This window comes from Hyperolius riggenbachi, chromosome 4, assembly GCF_040937935.1.
Source record: "Hyperolius riggenbachi isolate aHypRig1 chromosome 4, aHypRig1.pri, whole genome shotgun sequence".
NCBI lineage: Eukaryota > Metazoa > Chordata > Amphibia > Anura > Hyperoliidae > Hyperolius > Hyperolius riggenbachi.
This window is the reverse complement of record NC_090649.1, coordinates 313652428-313661845: the sequence shown is the minus strand read 5'-3', so window position 1 is coordinate 313661845 and position 9418 is coordinate 313652428. Positions and strand designations below refer to the sequence as shown.

General features: G+C 40.9%; 1 long non-coding RNA gene across 1 annotated transcript; it reads left to right on the top strand.

Moving 5' to 3' along the window:
• Window positions 1–223: 223 nt before the first annotated feature.
• LOC137570787 (uncharacterized) lies at window positions 224–7220 on the top strand. The gene is made up of 3 exons (XR_011031181.1): window positions 224–274; window positions 796–1094; window positions 6458–7220. It is a non-coding gene; the product is annotated as an uncharacterized lncRNA (long non-coding RNA).
• The last annotated feature ends 2198 nt before the right edge of the window (window positions 7221–9418 follow it).

Below are 9418 nucleotides of genomic sequence, written 5' to 3'. Positions count from 1 at the left end.
ATTATCATCTCAAATGTTCTTCTTGTTTGCTTTTATCTCTTTATCCATCTCACCCAGCGCCTGTTTTGCTGAAACAGACATTGACCTGAACTTGTAGTAATCCCTGCCAAATATGCAGACTGTATTTGCTACATTTTGGAATTTGACTTTGCACATGTGTCAAGCATTTGCTTTTACTCAGCAAGCCAGAATGCCACAATCCAAGCACATTTTTTATCTGGTATGCAAAGAAGCAGTTCCGTTTTAATTTGTGTTTACTGCTTTGAAACTTGAAGTAAGTATCATCTCCTCTGAGATTTTCACATTGTTTGAAAAATTGAAAAACAAGATAGTGTGTAATTGGTACCTTTTAATTGCTAAAGCAGAAAATAATTTAGAATAGAAGCTTTTAGAGATCTAGTGCTTTTTGTTACATATATTTCCAGATATAAGCTGATGTATCATAATGCAATATCTATCTATGGGTCTGTTGCACTAAAGTCTGGTAAAGTTGGCGTGCGCAGGGAGCGTACGGCAATGTTACCATTACTGGCACAGGGGGAGCACTGGCCGTTAACTCTGTAGTGCCACACACATTACCAAGTCATCATGCATGTTGCTATGGTAATGCACATTACCTAAGCAATGTGTGTATTACGGCAATAATGCACATGCCACTAAAAGGTTAACGGCAAATAGTACATCAGGTCCCATCTATCTATCTCTCTTTTCACCTACAATCTGATCAAATGCAGTGTAAACAGACCAAATGCAAATGTGTTGATAACAAATGTAATGGCTTCTATTTATTATCAGGGAGGTGTAAAGGCGAACGGCACCCCACAATTGATCTTCCAGGCTATTTTCCAGACGACCGGCGAAACTTTGAGCAATGGGCGATCATTTCTCGTGATGTGGGTACAGTGGCAATCGCAGTGGATCAGAACTTTCAGATCCCTGATGACTCCACGCGAAGTACTTCGATTACTTGACTTCTCATTCACACCTGTCATGTAACGTTGTGTGACGTTGCGTATACCTGCCGGTTGGAAGATAGATCATGGAGCGCTTGTCGTGAGGGAGACATCACTGCATCCATCATCCTCCTTCAGGTGGTGAGTATGTAGCCTTAGGTGTTCAGTAGGCTAGGGTCAAGCAATTGCTAATTATGTTAAATAAAGTGCAATGAAACCAGCTGCAAAATTTAAAGTTTCTGTCAACATATCTTGAATTTGAATTTGTATTCAGAGTTTTCTGTTGTTTGTTCAGTTTTGAAATTACCCATAAGCAGGGGAAAATTTGTGCTTTTCACTACCCAAGGCTCAGTTTCACCAGCCGCCCCTACCGAGTCTAAATAGAGCCTGCACATGTGCAATAGCAAATATATGAGGTGGTCGGCCATACTTGGGGCTTATTTAGTGTCCCCATATACTGTTGGGTTTCTTAGGTTCACCTGTCTCCCCTCTGTTTTGGAATTTTGACTTCCTCCTTCACTGCTAATTGGCAGCTGGTGACAAGACAATCTACTCTGTACAGCACTGCATAATAAGACAGCGCTATATAAGTACATACATAAAAAAATAAATAAAGTATTTCATTCAGCAACTGTTTTACTGGCTAGTTGTCCACAGTTTCACCCCTGCTGCCTCCTCACAACTCCTCACAACTCCACAACCACCCACCAAAAAGAAATGTTCCATCAATGCCTACCTTGTGGCAGGCTAAAGAGTTGAGCATTGCTAGGATACAGGCAGGATCTAATTATACTCTGTATATTCTTGCTACTAGTGTTGCCGAATGACCAGCAGATAGATAGAGCAGCAAGAATGAAGGTATTCAGTGGGGTAGCAATATGAGGTGAAGAGGTTGCGACCGCATCTGGGGCCCTTGGGCCCTGAGAACCCCTCCCTCAACCACAGGATTAGCTCTCTGTTACTCCTGTGCTAGTAGTAATAACTTCTCTAGATGCTTTGAATGGTAGTAATCATTAACAAGCTATTCCCCATCCCCTTCTTGTACCTCTCACACTGTGGCTGTCCTTGGCAGGTTTTGGTGCGTCATATCAATTGTTATGTAAAGAGTGCATGGGGGGGGGGCCCCATGTAAAACTTGCACTGGGACTCATAGCTCCTTAGCTACAGCACTGAAGGCATTCCTTGTGACTCTGGCAGAAGCTAACATCATGCTGCAGGGGCTGGACAGCATATGGGCAGCCAAGTCCCTATTCAAAGTCTGTCTGAGTGAACATGCAACAGACTTGAATCTCAGCAGAACTGAGGAGCTTGGCAGCATGGGGGGTCAGCCAAGGTAACAGACAGCTTTGATTGACATAAACATATTGGTAGCAGCCCTTCAGTAACTGTATATACTCAACACTGATTATATTCAGAGCACATAGCCAGCACTATCACTTTGCACTACCTTCATACCTTGCCTTAAATCCAACCCTGTATATAGGTATAGGCGCACAAGTATAGGTAACCCAGGAATAGGTGTTCCCATTATAGATAGCCAGGAATAGATGCATCAGTATAGGTAGCCTGGCATAGGTGTCTCAGTATAGGTAGCCAGGAATAGATGCTTACAGTATACATAGCACAAAATAGGTGCATCAGTATGGGTAGCCAGGAATAGGTGATCTCAGTATAGGTAGCCAGGAATAGGTGCTCCAATATAGGTAGTCAGGAATAGGTGCATCGGTATAGATTTGCCTTCTCATTATTTATAACCCAGGTGTAGGCTAATGGTTTGATTTCATATGAAGGGAGTCATATTCATATGAAGGGAGGATAAATAAAATTATAAGGCATATTGAAAGGAAGGCATCCTTCTGGGATGTTCTTTTTATTACCAGTCATCTTACTAACCTTTTGCCAATTAGTCTAATTTGTTGTAAGATATTTCCACTTTCCTTTTTTATCAGGCTTACATATCCTTGAAGCACCCATTTTATCTTATTGCATTTGTGATTTATTTATAGTTGCAGTGTTCATTTCTGGTGTAGTGTCCTGCCCAGGAATGAATAGCTCTACTTCATGCCATATAAGCCATAAGCCATCAGATTTTAAGAAGGATCAATAGAGATGGCTGACGAGATGTAAATAATTATGGCCTACTTGTTACTTTAACAAAATGTGTATGCAGCTTTTGGCAGAAAGTGCATTTGATTAGTCCACGTCCAACATGCATACAAGTTACATACAATTTTCATACAAGCCATTATTATTAGCCTCTAACTGGTTCTGACCTTGCTGTATTCATACTTTCCCACTCCAGATGAGTTGTCTCTTCCGATATTATGATCAGAAACTAAATTCAGAAATATTGCAAGGGTCATATCCAGAATAAAACAGAACATTTCAAATTCCAGGCAAGACATTAGCTCCTTTCATGAGCCTTTTCACCCCCAAACTGCCCAAATTGCCCATCAATAAAATTGCACACATATGCATATGCTGGGGAAAGGTTGGGGATATTTTTAAAGAGCAGATTCTACAAGCCAAGTCACCCAACTAATATAGCAAAAGATTTGATTGCTGGTAGAGTTTCACTGAATATAAAGCAGCAACATTCTAAAATGTTCCTATAAGTACATGAAAAAGAGCATTTGTAAACACCTGCATAGTTACAACAAAGTATGTTGTTACCTGTAGAAATCTAGACAAATCAGATTAATTGTATACAAAACAGATGCACCGCCATCCAGTATACCACAAAATGTACTTTATTACATATTTAAATAATCATATACAGTATTTATAAATCATTTAACAGTAAATTGATAGACACCATATAATCTGTGAGATTACTCAATGATACTTTTCTAAATATTAATTTCAGATTTGCAAAAATGCATCTTATCACCCAAGTCTAAGCTTCAAAAATATCACAAAGGGTGTGTACATGGTAGGAAAACTGAGAGCAAACTTTCTGGGAAGCTAACACAATATTTCTCAGAGTTCACCTGTTTTTAATTACAATTAGAGGAAGAGCTGGCTTGCTGCCAGAAAACCAAGGAACGCTTTTATGTTTGTACTTGTTATATTGCTTATTTTTATAAGAGACACCTGTTTCTTTGGATGCCGATTGATCCCGCCATTTAGAAAGTTGGTAATGTGCTGGCGGCTTCGTAACAGTACTTTTATCAGAGTATTTGGAGCTGTTCCCTGTCAATTGACTACTGTAACTCTCTTCCCCTACTTTACCCCCTTCCTTACAAATAACCTTCCTATTCTATAATTGACTGCACCCAAATTACTTACTGCATATTATAATAACCTCCCAACCTCTGACCTTAAAAGTCTTACATTAACTGAGTAGCTAAACTTACCTAGTTTATGTAACTGGTGAAGAATGGATTCTGCATTAGCATTTAGCATGCCTGGTGTTCACCTATCCGTAAGCCTGTTTATCTATTGCTGTATAGTATGTATTCCACGGTGGGGCTCTCCTTATCTAAAGTAGGACAGCAAGTTAAGGTAGCCATACACTGGTCGATTTGCCATCAGATCGACCAACAGATAGATCCCTCTCTGATCGAATCTGATCAGAGAGGGATCGTATGGCAGCCTTTACTGAAAACAAATTGTGAATCGATTTCAGCATGAAACCGTTCACAATCTGTGAAGCTGCCGCTGACGCCGCCCCCACCAGCTATACATTACCTGCTTCGGCCGGCGTGAGTCCCCCTCTGACCCCGCTGCTCCTTCTCCTGCTGGGCTCCGGGTTCCAGCTGGCTTCACTTCTTTCTGTCCGGGGAAGTTTAAACAGTAGAGGGTGCTCTACTGGTTAAACTTCCTGCCGGGACAGGAAGTTCAGTGAAGCTGCAGCCCTGGAGCCCAGAGCGGAGAAGAAGACAGCGGAGACTGGGGGGACATGCGCCGGCGGAGCAGGTAATGTATTGCCGCTGTATTGCATCTGTCGTCGGACATTCGAACGCTGCTATCGACGCACTCCCAACCCGCCAGCGATTGAGCAAAATCTTCAGCAGGGACGAATCGATGGGAACTATTGATTTCAGATGGAAATCGATCGTTCTGTCAGCGCTTGTGCAATGATTTCACAGCAGATTCGATCACAGTGATCGAATCTGCTGTATATCAGCGGGAAAATCGTTAGGTGTATGGGCCCCTTTACACAAAACAATTGATTCTAACCTTTCCACTTTACATATTTTCAATTATTTGCAACTGATATTTCTATTTTTATTTAGAGACAGATCCACTTGCTGCTTCTTAAACGTTAACTAGAAATAATTTTTCATGTAACCAGTCAGCATGAGGTCATCTTGTTAATATTGTTTGAAACATATGCAAGCTTATTCAATGTAGCAAGGAGACACATTTGAAGTGCAGCAGTAATCAATCAGAATTCATATTTTACAGATTTGATTGAGCCTCAACTTTGATCCTTGCATAGCTTACCTGAATAAACCAGACTGATTTCACCAACAATTTAGATGATTTAATTTTTAGTAAATTAAAGTTCCTGTACAGCAAAAGCTGACCAGCTGCTGCCAAATGAGGGTTACAAACAGTTATGTTTTTTGTCTGCACTCCGCAGGTGGCTGGCTCTGCAACACATACAGTAGTGTGCAAATGTTTTAGGCAGGTGTGAAAATTTGCTGTAAACAAAGAATGCTTTCAAAAATGGTAGTGTTAATTATTTATTTTCATCAATCAACAAAATGCAGTGAATGAACGCAAGAAAAATCAAAATCAAACCAATATTTTGGTGTGACCACCCTTTGCCTTCAAAACAGCATCAATTCTTCTAGTTATACTTGCACACAGTTTTTGAAGGAACTTAGCTGGTAGGTTGTTCCAAAAATCTTGGAGAATTAACCACAGATCTTCTGTGGATGTAGGCTTCCTCACATCCTTCTGTCTCTTTTAAACCCAGACACATTTAATGACATGTAATATACACAAACAGAGCACTAGCCAAACCATATTCATGGATTAATACTAGAAGTATACATCAACAACAAACAAAGCAATCCATGATCTACACAATATAAACAAGTAGGCACCAGTAGAGTAAAAATATATTGTTTATTAAAGGACGTATCCCAAAATATAAAAACAACCGTACTGCCAGTTGGCACAGGGAAAGGAGATACAAAAATATGTATATATGTGTATATATATTGTAATATAATAATGTTACATGCTCAGATAGGTAAGTACATCCACGTTACAAGAGTCACAATCACACTATAACAGTCAGTATGCACAAAAAAATTGATCTCCAGATCACAATAGATGTCTCAATCAACAATCTACCTCCACAATATAATGGGCTGAATTGCGCTGGATCTATAGGATGCAAACCAGGAGTCCGATGGGACTCAATGAGGACTCGAGTTTTGCTTGTTTCTTGCCACAATAGGGCAGAGGGACGTAACTTATGAATTTTATGGTGGTAATTCTGTATGTTGCTTGTACCAACTAATGCTTTATCTTTCTGTCATTCGCAGGCTATTTTTGTGAGAATGTCCACTGGAGCCATGGGATTAGAATATACTTTTATATATATGTATAGATGGTAGTCCTTTTGACCGCCACTTAACACACCTCAATTGATTGATTCATACACTTTTTAGAGTCTTGTGTGAGTATATTTATTTATTGTGATATCTTACATTATCACTGATTGTGTCACTATCACATGTCTAGTATTGATATTTATTAGCGGTTGGTCGTTGTAAGTACGACATATTGTGTTGTTACACATATTGCATATGCACTTTCACAGAGCACTTGCGCACTTTATTGGGACATGATGTATATACTCTGGTGTGTCCTTAGTAAGTAGGGATCACCAGCGTATTAGCTTTATGGAATTGGTCCACTTTTCAGCACAAAATTGGTTAGTATTAGATTTGAAGGTTTTAATAGTGTGCATTGTACCTTCCTTGCCCCCTGTAAGTATGGGCAATGTTGGCGTCTAGGTGTTTCACGCATTGGTTGAGGGTTGGTTAGAGCCTGTTTGTTATTAGGGTAAGTTATTAATTCATATTGATTGTTTGATATTTTGAATTGTGGCTTCTCTATATTGCATGGTCACTTTATTTCACGGAGCATCTTCGGCACTTTATCTACTCACCTTTGAAGAAAACAACGACGACCACATGGGATCAAGTTTTTATTGTTTTCTTATATACACCTAGGGAAATAATATTAAAAAAAAACCTTTGTTTGTTTAGAATAACCTTTTGTATAAAAATGTTATTATCTACACTATTTTTGTATTTAATTGATGATTCACCATGATTCTTTCAATATATCACTCATTGATGTATAATAGCATTATTAATTTTTATTGGGCTACCTTTTGTGCAGCCAGCAGATGTCCTCAGTCTGCCCATACCATTATGCTAGAGTTAGAATGTCATTCTTCACTGGCCACTAGGTGTCAGTGTAATATGGATATGCATCCAGATGGCAATAGTTTGAGTAATTTATAAAAGTTGACTGCCATGGTGCTTATTTTATTAATTAATTATTTAATATATAAAATGTTTTTTGTTATTTACTAATCAATTTTGTTGCACCAGTAGCATTATTATTCTAGATGATTTACGCTAGCCGCCTTCAATCTGAACGTAACCCTCCACTCACATTACGCATGACATGCAACGCTTTGTATGCATGTCATGGATTCAGGTTAGCGCCGCTTGCGTCATGCGTCATTACATATGCATGACGTGGCGACGCGGAAGAGGTGTGGCCACGCCTCTTCAACTTGCGGCGGGATATGAGGTGTATTGAAGGCGTCCCTGCTCTTATGCTCTATGATCTAGTCAGTGTGCCCAATGTGCTGGCAGTGATCCCGATGTATGGGGGTGAGCAGCGTCCCTGCTGTTGCCATGGCTGCTGGGGTCACATGGGGCCAGGCAGCCAATGCTGGAGGAGAACCTCTCCTGCCATTTGAGGCTCCTCATTTGAATATAAAAGCTCAGTTTCAGCTGGAGATGGGATGCTGCTGTGCGGGCTGTCCTGCTTTCTCTCCTCCCTGCAGTTACATTGGTCTCTGTGTGAGCTGGCAGGGAGTGAGAGTGTGAAGTGCAGCGGCCCCGCCCCCCCCCCCCCCTCGCAGAGAGACACAGATGCCGAGAGGCCAGAGAGGAGCTTCCTGCTGAAGGGACAGTCAACAGGCAATGCTGAATTCTGTGTGAATCATCCCATGTGGCTGGAGGTAAATCTGCCCCCCTACCATCTTGTGCTGTCCCCCCTTCTCTGTTTTTCTATCCCTCCCTTCCGTCTTGCACCCCCCACCCCTGTTTTCATAATCCCCCTTCTTGTGCTCCCCCTGTTTTCATATACACCCTCCATTTTGTGCTCTTCCCCAATTCCCTCTTGTGCTCTTTCTCCCTCTCTTATTTTATATAGCACTGACATCTCCTGCTGCACTTTACAGAGTACATAGTCATGTCACCGACTATCCGCAGAGGAGCTCACAATATATTCCTACCATAGTCATAGTCTAATGTCCTACCATATTATTATTATGTATTTATATAACCCTGACATCTCCTGCTGTACTTTACAGAGTACATAGTCATGTCACAGACTGTCCCCAGAGGAGCTCACAATCTAATCCTACCGTAGTCATAGTCTAATGTCCTACCATATTATTATTATGTATTTATATAGCCCTGACATCTCCTGCTGCACTTTACAGAGTACATAGTCATGTCACAGACTGTCCCCAGAGGAGCTCACAATCTAATCCTACCGTAGTCATAGTCTAATGTCCTACCATATTATTATGTATTTATATAGCCCTGACATCTCCTGCTGCACTTTACAGAGTACATAGTCATGTCACAGACTGTCCCCAGAGGAGCTCACAATCTAATCCTACCCTAGTCAGCACTTTACAGAGTACATAGTCATGTCACAGACTGTCCCCAGAGGAGCTCACAATCTAATCCTACTGTAGTCATAACCTAATGTCATACCATATTATTATTACTATTATTATGTAGTATTTTTACAGCACTGACATCCTCTGCAGCACTTTACAGAGTACATAGACATGTCACTGACTGTCCCCAGAGGAGCTCACAATCTAATCCTACCGAAGTCAGCACTTTACAGAGTACATAGTCATGTCACTGACTGTCATCAGAGGAGCTCACAATCTAATCCTTACCATAGTCTATTTATTATTATGTATTTTTTTGTAAATGCCTAACCCTGATCTATCCGTATCCCTAGCCTCTCCCCTTTCTCATGTCTGATAACTCTATCCTAAACCTGCAGTTGTTAGGGGGTGGATGGTGATAATGGGCCTTGGGTGGCAAAATGTACAAATCTGACCCTGCTGCTGGTGGGCACTCATGGATCCCCACATAGCATGCCAGCCATCCCTGAGCCCAGCAACACTGCAGCATAACTGCCAGCCAGACTTGCACAATATTATCACCACCATC